This window comes from Papio anubis, chromosome 5 (genome assembly GCF_008728515.1).
Source record: "Papio anubis isolate 15944 chromosome 5, Panubis1.0, whole genome shotgun sequence".
NCBI lineage: Eukaryota > Metazoa > Chordata > Mammalia > Primates > Cercopithecidae > Papio > Papio anubis.
The window spans coordinates 2,717,286-2,728,825 of record NC_044980.1 but is presented as its reverse complement, the minus strand read 5'-3'; the positions used below and the strand labels follow the sequence as shown (position 1 = coordinate 2,728,825).

The 11,540-nt window shown below is 46.8% G+C and overlaps 1 long non-coding RNA gene across 1 annotated transcript; it reads right to left on the bottom strand.

Annotated features, from left to right (window-relative positions):
* Window positions 1–1,960: 1,960 nt before the first annotated feature.
* LOC103884900 lies at window positions 1,961–5,407 on the bottom strand. Its single transcript, XR_647718.3, has 2 exons — window positions 4,356–5,407; window positions 1,961–4,244 (listed from the first exon to the last, which is right to left on the bottom strand). It is a non-coding gene; the product is annotated as an uncharacterized LOC103884900 (long non-coding RNA).
* Between the last annotated feature and the right edge of the window lie 6,133 nt (window positions 5,408–11,540).

Here is an 11,540-nt window from a genome sequence, read left to right as displayed (position 1 = left end):
TTATCTCCTTTCCTTCCGCTGCTCAGAGACAGGTGGACACTACAAAACTTCATTGCACGAATCACAGCATGGCTGCCACACAGGCTGGGCAGCTCTCTGAAAGGCCAGGTCCCTGCAGAGCTGGGGGAGGGTTCTGGAACCTGCCCCCACCCTAGTTCTTTTTGGCTTTTACTTCCCACTTCACTCAAGGTCCTCTTCAGTTCCTATCCAGGAAACAGGATGTCAGGATACATTCATTTCAATGTGGTGGTATTTCTGTTCGATTCACATCGCAGCTGTAAGGAAAGCTGGAGTGACCACCTCTTTCCAGTGATTCATTCCAGCAGTAACAGTAAGGGGACAAAACAATTGAGGATCCTGTGGAATCTGGAGGCCTCTTATTCCTCACACGCTGAACTTCCTTATCGGAGAGGATCCCGAGGATCAGATCTAAACACCCTCTCCCTGCAACCACTCTGGGCTGATGCCAGCTGTGGGTGACTGAAAGACTGTGCTGTCCTCGGGGGTCATGGGCTGCCCACTCCAGGCTTGTTCCTCTCATCTTCCTTTAGCTCCCAGTGCCCACCAACTGTCACAAGGGGAGCTGGTCCTCCAAGCTGAAGAGACAACAGCCTTGGAGACACGAATTTGGCTTAACATGGAACATTCCTTCTCTGATAGGGACACTCAACTCTGGAGTGCACTGAAACCTGGAAGCCTCACAGTGAAGCAGCAAGGACATTCCTGAGACTGAGAAGCCCTTCGCCCCTGGAAGCCCCCAGAGCCGCTGAGCACCTGTCGTGTGCAGTGATGGGCCCATGTGCTCCCCGCCTGCAGAATGAGGAGACATCTGGGAGACGGAGGCATAGAAAAGATAACACAAAAGCCCACATTCTCAGAAGGTCCCACAGAAACTTTGGAGGAAATATTGGGTTTTATATTGTGATTTACAGTTATTTGCCCCTGACAAGAGTGGGAGCTGGTGTCAGGGAGGCTTAGAGACCCGGAGCTTCGATGCTTTCCGTATTCCCGGGTGAAAGTTATTTGGTTTGTCACAGATGTGTGCTTCATGGTCATAAACCACATTTTTTCATCACTAGCTTATACATTTTTAAACATCATCCTTATGGTCAAAGAGACACGCATGTTAAAAAGTCAAAAACTAATTGGCATGGTAGAACTATCTGCCTGCCTCCAAATAAAATTACTTGAGTATAGTTACATGATTTTCATATCACTACCATTTATGGGAAAGATCAACTATCTATCTGAATTAGGAAATGTGTTATTTTCTATTTGCTAGGGTGCATTCTTAAAAATAAACTCATAAGACTTTAATATTTATTCTTGTTCTGTTATGAGAACACACATCTTGGACACATCACGAAAGATGAGACAGAAATAGTTGTACTTATTTTGTAGTGACCTGGATTTATCATCAGATGTAAAACTCAGGACATGAGATTTTGGTAGAGAGATAAAAGTCAGACCACATGCCGAACGATATTAGTGGCAGATGTGATCGTCAGAGGAGCGATGGCATTTCCTCTGAATGGGAGGATATGTTCCTCCAACTTGGATGTTAGCATGATGAGCAATCAAAGTGTGCTTTGTTCCCTAGCCTTCACATGCTCTCCATACTGGCAGTTATCACTTACTGGTATTTCTAAAATCAAACACTGTCCTGTCCCCTGGATGGACGCCGCCTCAGTGCCGCTTTTGAGCTGGGCCATACAGTCGGCCGTTCATAAATATCCAGCGCCATGAGCTAAAAATAAGTGCCACGGGGCACATGCTTTGCCTTTTGACTTAATGCACCTCTATACCTACCCACACAAACATTCCCATACATACACACACGCCCCTGGCTTTCTCTGTGGGTTCCTCGGGTGCTCAGCCCAAGGACGTGTTCTCTTAGCACCGACGCCCCTCACATAGCTCTCCACCCCCCAGACACCCATTAATTGACTGCAAATGCAACTTTATTGCAAAATGACTGCAGCTTTATTAAGCAACTGGATTTACAGGCAATAACATAATCAATATAACATTAATATAGCACATAATTAAATAAGATTCCTACAAGGTCCTGCCTGGATCCTGAAATATAGAGAAGTTAATTGTTTTCATGGATGGCATTAACTAGAGGGATCAGAAACCAAAGTTGGAAGAACACAGTTCCCAGTTGTTCTTTTTTCTGGTCCAGCATATTCCGTCTGATACAAATAGGATATGATCTCCCAACCCACAGGCATGCAGTAGCACCAGGAACTCCCTCAAGACCCCCCTCTCCCAGCCCCTGGGGGGCGGCAGTCACTCAGCCGACTAATGCTCTCTTGATGAACTGAGGGGTGAAAGGCAAATAGCAAATTTTGTTTAATTTGTTTCCCACCAGCAGAAACAGGACAACCCACCACAGGCTCTTGGAAAACGACCACAGAATGCGCCATGACTGCTGGAAAATGGAAGAGCTCAGTCCTCCTGGAATGAAGTCAGCCAGCACTGTCTCTAAAGTCATGAGCTCAGATTTCAAATTCAGGGAAATCCCTATAGAATGTTCTTGCAAAGGGCCCAGTAAGGAAAATACTGCGAGAAGGAAGTCTGTTCAGTGGGAACATTGTGCACGGGTGCAGCCGGTGGAGTATTTGAAAGACAAACATTGCACACAAGGAAGAGTCCTAAGGGAGGATGTGGCTGTCTCATTAACTCCACGCAGTCCAGCCTCGTAACCACACTTTGCCCCATGGAGCTTCCTACCTGTGCCCCCATAGTTTCAGGAACTTAGACATTAGCTGCTTACACGTTCCATTCCCCTTCATTACCACCTACCACTGCCAAAATTAACTGTTTAATTTAAATAAAGAACTAAAGCTGATGTAGCTCTTGAACACAAGGGTGTCCAAAACCATCCTTAAGCCATTTGGCATCATCTGCAGCTCAGTGAGATGAGGAAACCGAGGCGTCACCATTGGCAATGCTTTCCACAGGTTCCATTTCATATAGGACGCTGGCTGGGTAACTTGCAGAAAGACCTCTACGCTCAAAAGGGTCCCAGTCTCAGAAAGAAAGCAATGCAGTTGGGCACAGGGTCTCAGTTGCAAAGAGAATACTTTGAATGCACTTAGATATGGAGCCCAGTATTGGTCCAGAATCAAAGCAATTGCTATTCATCAAGTGAATTTCAACAGGTCCTTGTAAAATCCCTCTGAATGAGAAAGGCTTAGAGTCCAGACGATACAGGAAAACAAAGCTGTTCATGTGCAAAGGGTCCAAAGACTGAGTTGTCAGGATCCGGACAGTGGTGATGGTTGACAGCATCATGACCGCAACCAGTGTGGCCAAGCCAGGAGATGCTGGGAGGCTCAGAGTGGGAGGAGAAACACACACAACCACTGTGGCCCAATTTCAAGGTCAATGAGGATGACCTGCTGGGGCATGTGCGAGTTCTTAGGGATGGAGTCAGGGAATGAAGGCTGAGCTCAGGAAAAGGGAAGCAGGCGGATCTGTGGAATCTGTCTTAAGCATGCCAAGCCCTGGAGACCCGAAGGCCAATGCTGAAGCCCTGCCTGCTTACATCTCCCAGGTGCCCTCTGCCCCCCTTTACTGGCCACCTTTCTCAGGGGGCCTGAAGACTCTGGGAATGTGCTAACATGGAGTCACTTCCTCATACATGCTGTCACGTGTTCACACTGGCCGCAGGTGGCCCTGACTAGCAAATTCCTTCTTCTCTCCATTCGTAGACAGATTTGTGGGTACTTAGCAACACCTTGCGGGGTTCATTTTCCTACCAGTAAAATGAGCTCTGTGTACCCTACAGGGTCCATGAGGTTATAGCAATGAGACAAAGACATGTGGGACAGGAGACTTTCCTTCGGTAAACACATAGGTTCACAGGCCTCAGTCATCCGCTCTGGTGTCTACTTGAACCAAGCTAGCAACGCTGATCCTCGTCTTTCCCCGTGCCCTTCCCACACCACCTCCAACACCCACATGCCACACACACATGCAGACATTACGTGCACACGTCACTTACCATTTAGAACCATCGCTAGATCCCTCACATCATAGACAAAACCCGGCCACAATCACGAGGGTGGATGTCATATTCATGGTGGCTGTACCTTCAGTCTGCAGAGCGATCTGGGGCAGCCATGCCGCCTCCTTTTCTACGTCAGCCTTTCTGCCCCTTGCTGTTCCCACAGAGCCTTGTCACCAGGAAGACACTCTCAGAGATGCCCTTCCTGGGGTGTGGGGAGCTACAGAAACTTCAGGGGAGAGACACAAAGAGACTGATGCAAATGACTGAAAGACATGGGTTCCTCTGCTTTTTGCCTCTCGGCTGCTGAGTGCCTTTTCTTCCCCAAACCCTGACTCACCTTTGCTTTCTCTTCTGCATGGTTCCCCAAAGGGCGCCTGGGTTGTGTTTGTAAATCAGGCTGGAGCTGGACAGCTGTTCCTCTGGCTTTGCATCAGAACATCAAGGACAAGTTGTGGGGGACAGTGTTGGTGGCATCCCAGGTCCTGTCCTCAGGATGTAGGACACACTGCAGAGTCAGGCTAGCAACACTAGGGAACTAAAAGGCTAGAAACTTACCTGGGTAAACAGAAACACACACACACACACACACACACACACAAGCAATTTTGATGATAAAGACCTAAAGAATGTAAAAAGGCTGCTTCTAGCACGAATTCACAGCCTCTGAGAATCAGAAGAAACTGGAAGCCATCAAGATGTGCAAATTACCCCAGTGGAAAAATGCCCTCCACAACACCATAGCAAATGCTTTCCATCTTCTTGAATGACTCCTCCTTGGGTCATTTCTGGAAACTCCTAACGTCTTCCCTCCGAGCCTGTCTTGCTAGAACACCGTTCCTTAGATGAGCTGATGTCTTCCTGGACTTCTATCCACAGCAGTACTCCTTCCAGCCTCTTAATAAAAGGGGAAAAATCTGCTAACTCCTCATGAAATGACCGTAAAACAGCCAATGGTGTCATCTTAGCTTTCTCCTTCCCATGCCGAGCAGACACACTATCCCAAACCATCAGCAAACACTCAGCCCTTCTCCTGCATCAGGAGCCCTGATTAGAGATAAGTCACAAAAGCAAAAAAAGCGGGGGAATCTGAACATGAGACCCGGAATTAGAGTAAATCAAGATGGTCCTCAGGTACTACAGGAAATCCCACTCATAAAGAACTTTGAAACATGTAATGAATATGTATGTCTGGCCTGTGCACACGATGTAGGGGTTTCATCTGTGTTTGCTTCTGAGCCATCAAGAAAGGAAGCATCAAAGGCATGAATATGAAGCAGCAGGTGCATCTGCCTGTAAAGAATGATGCAGGCTGGCGTGGCAGCTCATGCCTGTCATCCAAGCACTTTGGGAGGCCAAGGCAGGAGAGTCGCTGCAGTCCAGGAGTTTAAGACAAGCCTGGGCAACATAGTGAGACCCCATCTCTATATGAAAAAATTTAAAAATGAGCTGGGCATGGAGGTGTGCACCTGTAGTCTCAGCTACTCGGGAAGCTGAAGCAGGAAGATCGCTTGAGATTGTAGTGAGCTAAGATTGTGCCACTGCACTGCAGCCTGGGTGACAGTGAGACCCTGTCTCAGAAAAAAAGAAAGAAAACAGAAAGTAAAAGAAGCTATGTGGTCATCATTGTGAGTTGACATTTAGTTCTAAAGATCCAGCAAATACCATCACCAGCCCCTGAAACTCCTGTTAAATAAAGTGTGTGCGTCCCCAGGGAAGTCACACCAAATGACAATAGATGTCTTCTCTCTCTCTCTTGCTTACAGAGGAGAAAGGAAATCAGCATTTGTGGATAGCCTACAATTTGCTCAGCATCTTACTTGAGAAGAATTATAAATATCATATTATTTTAAATGTGCATTTTTAGAAGAGGCTAAAATCTTAGTGGTCCAACTGCACAACTACAGAAGCCAAGAGAAAGGGAGGACCAAGGCCCTGGACGGCACTGTGGCCTGACGCAAAGCCTGGGCTATTTTCCCGAGGCTCACGAGCCTGAGCCCTGTAGGCTCTGAGCCCTGTAGCCCTGTAGGCAGAGCATCCTGTAAGGCCCAGGACTTTCAGTCCTGAAGGCCAAGGGCATTCCATTCACCCACCCATGGCGGCAGGAGATGGCTTAGCCCTTGCCGGTGGGGGCGCACAGTCCCAGTGGGAGACTGTCCCCCATAAGGGTTCACTGTGACACTCAGAGGAACACGAGTAATGCGTGCACTGGCAGCCCTCTGCATACCACGGCGCTGCGGGTCTCCTCTTCCATCCCGTACACACCGGGCAGGGGGTGGCAGTACAGGAGTAACCAGGATCTTCACTGTCACTGGACAGCAGAACTGGAGAACCAGCAAGATGGAACCAGCTGCAAGTTCTGAGAACCATGGGTACCTGTTTTACGTAGAACTCAGATGTCTGTGGCAATCGAGAAACAAGCGCTTTCTTCCTACAAAAGGAAGGTTGCTAACAACACTCCAGCCTGTCTTATTCTGGTGTGAAAAGACATCATTAAGAAAAGAAATAGTATGGCTTATTGATGAGAGAAAATTGCAATCCAATTTTAAAAGGAAAGTATTGCGACGGATCTGCCCCATCCCTAGGGGTTAGTGAAGCAATGGCAGGGGCTGGGGGCCACAGAGGGCCATCAGGGAGCAGGGCACACCGAGGCTCCCATGGCAGGGGAGCTCCCACAGCCCTTCAAGGATCAGAAAGACAGCCACATCGTCACGCACCACGCAGGCATGGCAAGAGCCCCACCTCCTCTCATGCCAGTGGGCAGGGGGCAGGGGGTTATATTCAGAGGCAATAGACCTCGAGCTTCCGAGGTGACTTCTGTGCCCCAGTCCCAGCAGCCTTAAAATTACATGAATAGTAACTCCAGCCTCACCAGATCCATTACTCCGTGTCGACTACAAAGAATGCCTGGCACCCCACAACCGTTCCTTCAGGTTCAGGAATGTTGATGGTCCTAAGTCAGGACTAAGATGCGTTCTCGTCCATCTGCCTGCGCACATGTGTTGACACTCGTGGGAAGTCATTTTAAAGTCATCTCTTTAGGGCTGGGAGATAGGCTTCAACTTTCTAAAATATGAACTGTTTTTACATAACACATGCCCCAGCACTGATTTTTGACTCATCGAAATTAAAATGTCATCAGTAAAACGCATCCAACAGTGGAAATTCCAGAGAACTTTCCTGCATCTGAGCCCTTCAGGAGGTGGAAGGCAGGGAATGAGAACAAGGGCTTACTCTCATTCCTACCTGACAGTCACAAGTCATGACCCGCACTGATGATCTCTGGACTCTCCCTCCAACAGTAACATCTTCCTACCATGGGTAAGGCATTTCTTCAACTTTGATACTCTCTAGCACTTAGCAGCCAAGAGGCTGGAGTCAGTATGCAATGTGAGGGACTAGGAGGTTATGCAACTCTGGGAAGTTACACCCTTCTACTTCCAAAAGGGAAAAGAGATTGCACAGTGATTGTTAAAGCCCCAGAGGAATTCTTCCACATCAAAAGCGATCCAGAATGAACAGTTGACTCTGGTAATTGTAAATATATCTGAAACATGTGCATTGAATTCAGCCCCTTAAAATTATGGATGGGTGTACCCAACTGCACAGTGTTTGAACACCTCAAACTTTCTAAAAATACTTGGGGTTCAAAGTAAGCTTCTCAAAAAAAAAAAAAAAATCAAAGCCATATGTTTCTGTTTCATTTATACTTACCTTATCAAAATGTTTGCTTTTAATAGATATTTGATGCCCAAAATGTTTGGGGGGCCTTTCTTTTTCTTTTTTTGAGACAGAGTCTTGCTCTCTCACCCAGGCTGAAATGCAGTGGTGTGATCTTGGTTCTCTGCAACCTCCATATAAACATGGCATCTTATAAAATAACAAAATAATATTTAAATAAAGGCATGAGTTACAACATGGAAAGTCAGGAAACCAAGCAGAGAGTTCAGATGTTTTGAGGATGGTCCTGACCACATCTGTATATTTCCTTACATTTCTCTTGATTTGATTGGAAGAATCTTTTTTTTTTTTTTTTTTTTTTTTTGAGATGGAATCTCCCTCTGTCACCCAGGCTGGAGTGCAGTGGGGCTATCTGGGCTCACTGCAACGTCTGCTTCCCAGGTTCAAGGGATTCTCCTGCCTCAACCTCCCAAGTAGCTGGGATTAGTGGCATGCGACACCATGCTCTGCTAATTTTTATATTTTTAGTAGAGACAAGATTTCACCATGTTGCCCAGGCTGATCTCAAACTGCTGGGCTCAAGAGATATGCCCGCCTTAGCCTCCCAAAGTGCTGAGATTAGAGGCATGAGCCACTGCACCCAGCCACCTTACTTAACACAGTTAAAAAAAAATCTGCCTTCTTAGAAGTAAGGAGTATTTCCCAAGATAAAATGAACATCAATCCATGTTTTCAAACTTGGCTAATAAATTATTTTCTATCTTTATTTTTCTATGTGGGTGACAAAGGGAGGAAAAATGAAGAGGAAGGCAAGTGCCTTGGGCGTAGTGATCTTCTTGCTTTTTTCCCCTGGGAAGGTCTCCTGGGTTTTGTGTTCCTTGTCCTATCTTGGAGGCCACCTGGGGTCAGCACTCAGGTCTCCTTCACAACACAGTATTCAACAACATTTTGTTATTCCCCAATACTTTATTATTTTTATTATTATAACAGTTTTATTATTCCTTTCCCTGGGGGCCTCCTTCGATGTGGACTTTCTATCAAGGCTCCCCAGCCTCATTCACCAAATGAGAGACTCTCACTCGTGGCATCCATTTCATTACGTCTTGGACAACTGCCATCTACTTTTGGAATTAACAACTGCATGAATAGTAAAAAGGAAAATGTGCATGAGTAAAGGTTAATTATGTCACAAATAATCAGCGACCCTCCATCGCAGAGAAGACCCTTGGAATGGACCATCCCTAGAACAGAGAGCCCAAAATGCCACCGCTGCTGCTGGCTGACAAATGAATCTGTCATGCATTTCAGTTCCAGCCGTAAGTTGAGGATCAGGCAACATGTCATTATCCCCTTTTTAACCGCTGGGAATTGATAAATGGCCCTGATGGCCATGGACACAGTAGGACATCAGTGATGATCTGTTGTCGCTGTGGGTTCTTCACAACCAGAATGCGTTCACAGTGACCAGGCCCCTCCCCCAGGAGCTGGCTGGGGGAGCACTGCAGAGAGCTCCCAGAGGTCCCCTCCCTTTGTTGAGTAGAAATAATGCTTACCATTAAAGATTGATTTGTTTGGCTCTGCAATGAGTTAAAACCTTTCCATCCCAGTTCAAGTGTTAATAAACCAGGGCAAGTGGCACTGGACTCTTCTAGTGGGGGCTTCTCTAGCACGAAGTCATTTAATGCAGCTTAGGGTCGAAGCCTAGGCTACACCTTCAGCTTCAGAATGATCCTAAGACCCTGATTTAAAATGCACATTACTGGGCCCGCTCCACTCCTGCTGAAACAGAAATTCAGGAAGGGGTGGCTGAGGAATATGCATTTGTAACAAGCTTCTCTTAAGAGTCTTCTCCAGAAGGTGAGAGGTATCTGGGAGCAGGATAAAGAGAGAGTAGATTACCCAGAGGGAGAAACCCAGTTCTAGGCCTCCTCCCCCAAATCCCCACCCTGAAAGCTAGAGCGCTCTCTCTCTCTCTCTCTCTCCCTCTCACACACACACACACACCACCACCACCACCACACACACAAACACGCACTTGGACAACTCTTGAGCCCACGATGCTGGAGGACCCTCTGTCTGAATGCCACGTGGGAGTGCCCACTGGGGCTTCCCCTGGCTTCTTGGCAAGGTTTCCTCATGCCTCTCCTTCTGGGAGCCCTTGCCTACCTGTAGGCTCTGGTAGCTCACGTTCACTGGTGATGAGAAAGTCGAAGTATGGCAAGTTGTAGAATTTTAATAGGGACCACTAGAATTCTTCCATCAATGCATCTCTGCACATCCTTGCTACTGGCGCAAAAATGCCAAATGTGTCTTTAGGAGCATTTAAAGTCAGAGAAAGAACAAATATAAAATAAAATAAAACCATCAGAGCAATATGTTCTTGTGTATACTAAACCTATTTATTTTCCTGCACAATTCTGTATGCTTCACTATCATCGTCACACTGATCTTTAGTTTTCTTTTTTTCACAAACAAGATGTTATCTGAAGTTAAACTGACAAACTCCATCCCAACACTGTGCTGAGCAAGGAAAGCAGACGGCTGACCACAAGAGACTTCAAAAGAGAAGGATGAGAAGAATGACGCCCCTGAAACTCCTGGATGAAAAAGAACAAACAAAGGAACACAGGAGCAAAATGTCCACCCTCGGGATGTGACCTGTCCACACGGAAGCACCAACAACGACCCGTCCAGGGCTGGGAAGAGAACACAGAAGTAACACATTCTAATTCAGGGACTAAGATTCAAAAAAAAAAAAAAAAATCCTTTAAGTGTTCAAAGCTGGAGGTGCAAATTCACAGCCTAATCAGAAATCAGGAGTTGGTCAAGTGGTGTGAAGCCAGGGCAAAGAGACGGAAGGAAGCCTTTGGCATGTATTTCTGTCTCAGCCCAGGGAGCAATGCAGGGGCCAGGGTCATGCAGGGGCACATACGTGGCACACACACGCCACCCTCGAAGCGTCCACAAGGCTGGCTGCCTAGCATCCACCTGTGTTCCCTCTGGGGTGGCCGAGAAGTGCGCTTGAGACAGGCCCTTGTCTGCTGAAGCTTGCAGGGGTCTCGATGCCGGGGGTGGGTGTCGGGCGAATCCGCCACTCTGCTGGGTTGTATTTATTGTGAGGTATCTTTCAGCCAGAAACCAACTGAGACTCTAGCCCTGTGCTTTTCATGGAGAGGTGTCCTTTACAGGCAATACACAAATACATGGGTTTCTAAACAACTAAGAGCTGTGAGAAAAGGGAAAGGAAGGAAAAAAAACTCTTACCAGAAGCTCGAACCTGCCCTGGACATCCTCGTTTGAAGCCCCATGTTTTCAATTATGCCTCCTGAATCTACATGGATGCTAATATGTTTGCATTGCTGGCTTTCATTTTATTTTTTCACAAGTCACTGCAGGACAGCAAAGTAAAAAATATACTATTCTGATCAACAGGACACATCTGTGGTGAATCCACACAGAAGCAATTAATTTCCTGGTGGCATTTTTACACTGGGGGCCTAATGCAGGCCCCCATTATACAAACAAAAACTCCAGAGAGCTCCTGCCGCCTGATAAAAAAATAAATCAGATTGCAGAGGGCTGTGTGGCCTAGGACTGCTACAGGCTATGACTTGTAATGAGGCATCCCAACACTAATTATGAAGCTTATTAAAGAGAATTGTCGAACTTGTACTAAAGTGCACGCTGTAATCACGTTACAGAAGGCAGTCCTCAGAACAAGCAGCCTGCAGTCACCTTGCTCAGCAGACTGGGCCGTGCAGGCATCGCCAGGGCGTGGATCAAATCACAGGAACAGTCTTATTGTGTTTGGCAAATTGGTCAGGATAAATTCGATAGAAGAGCA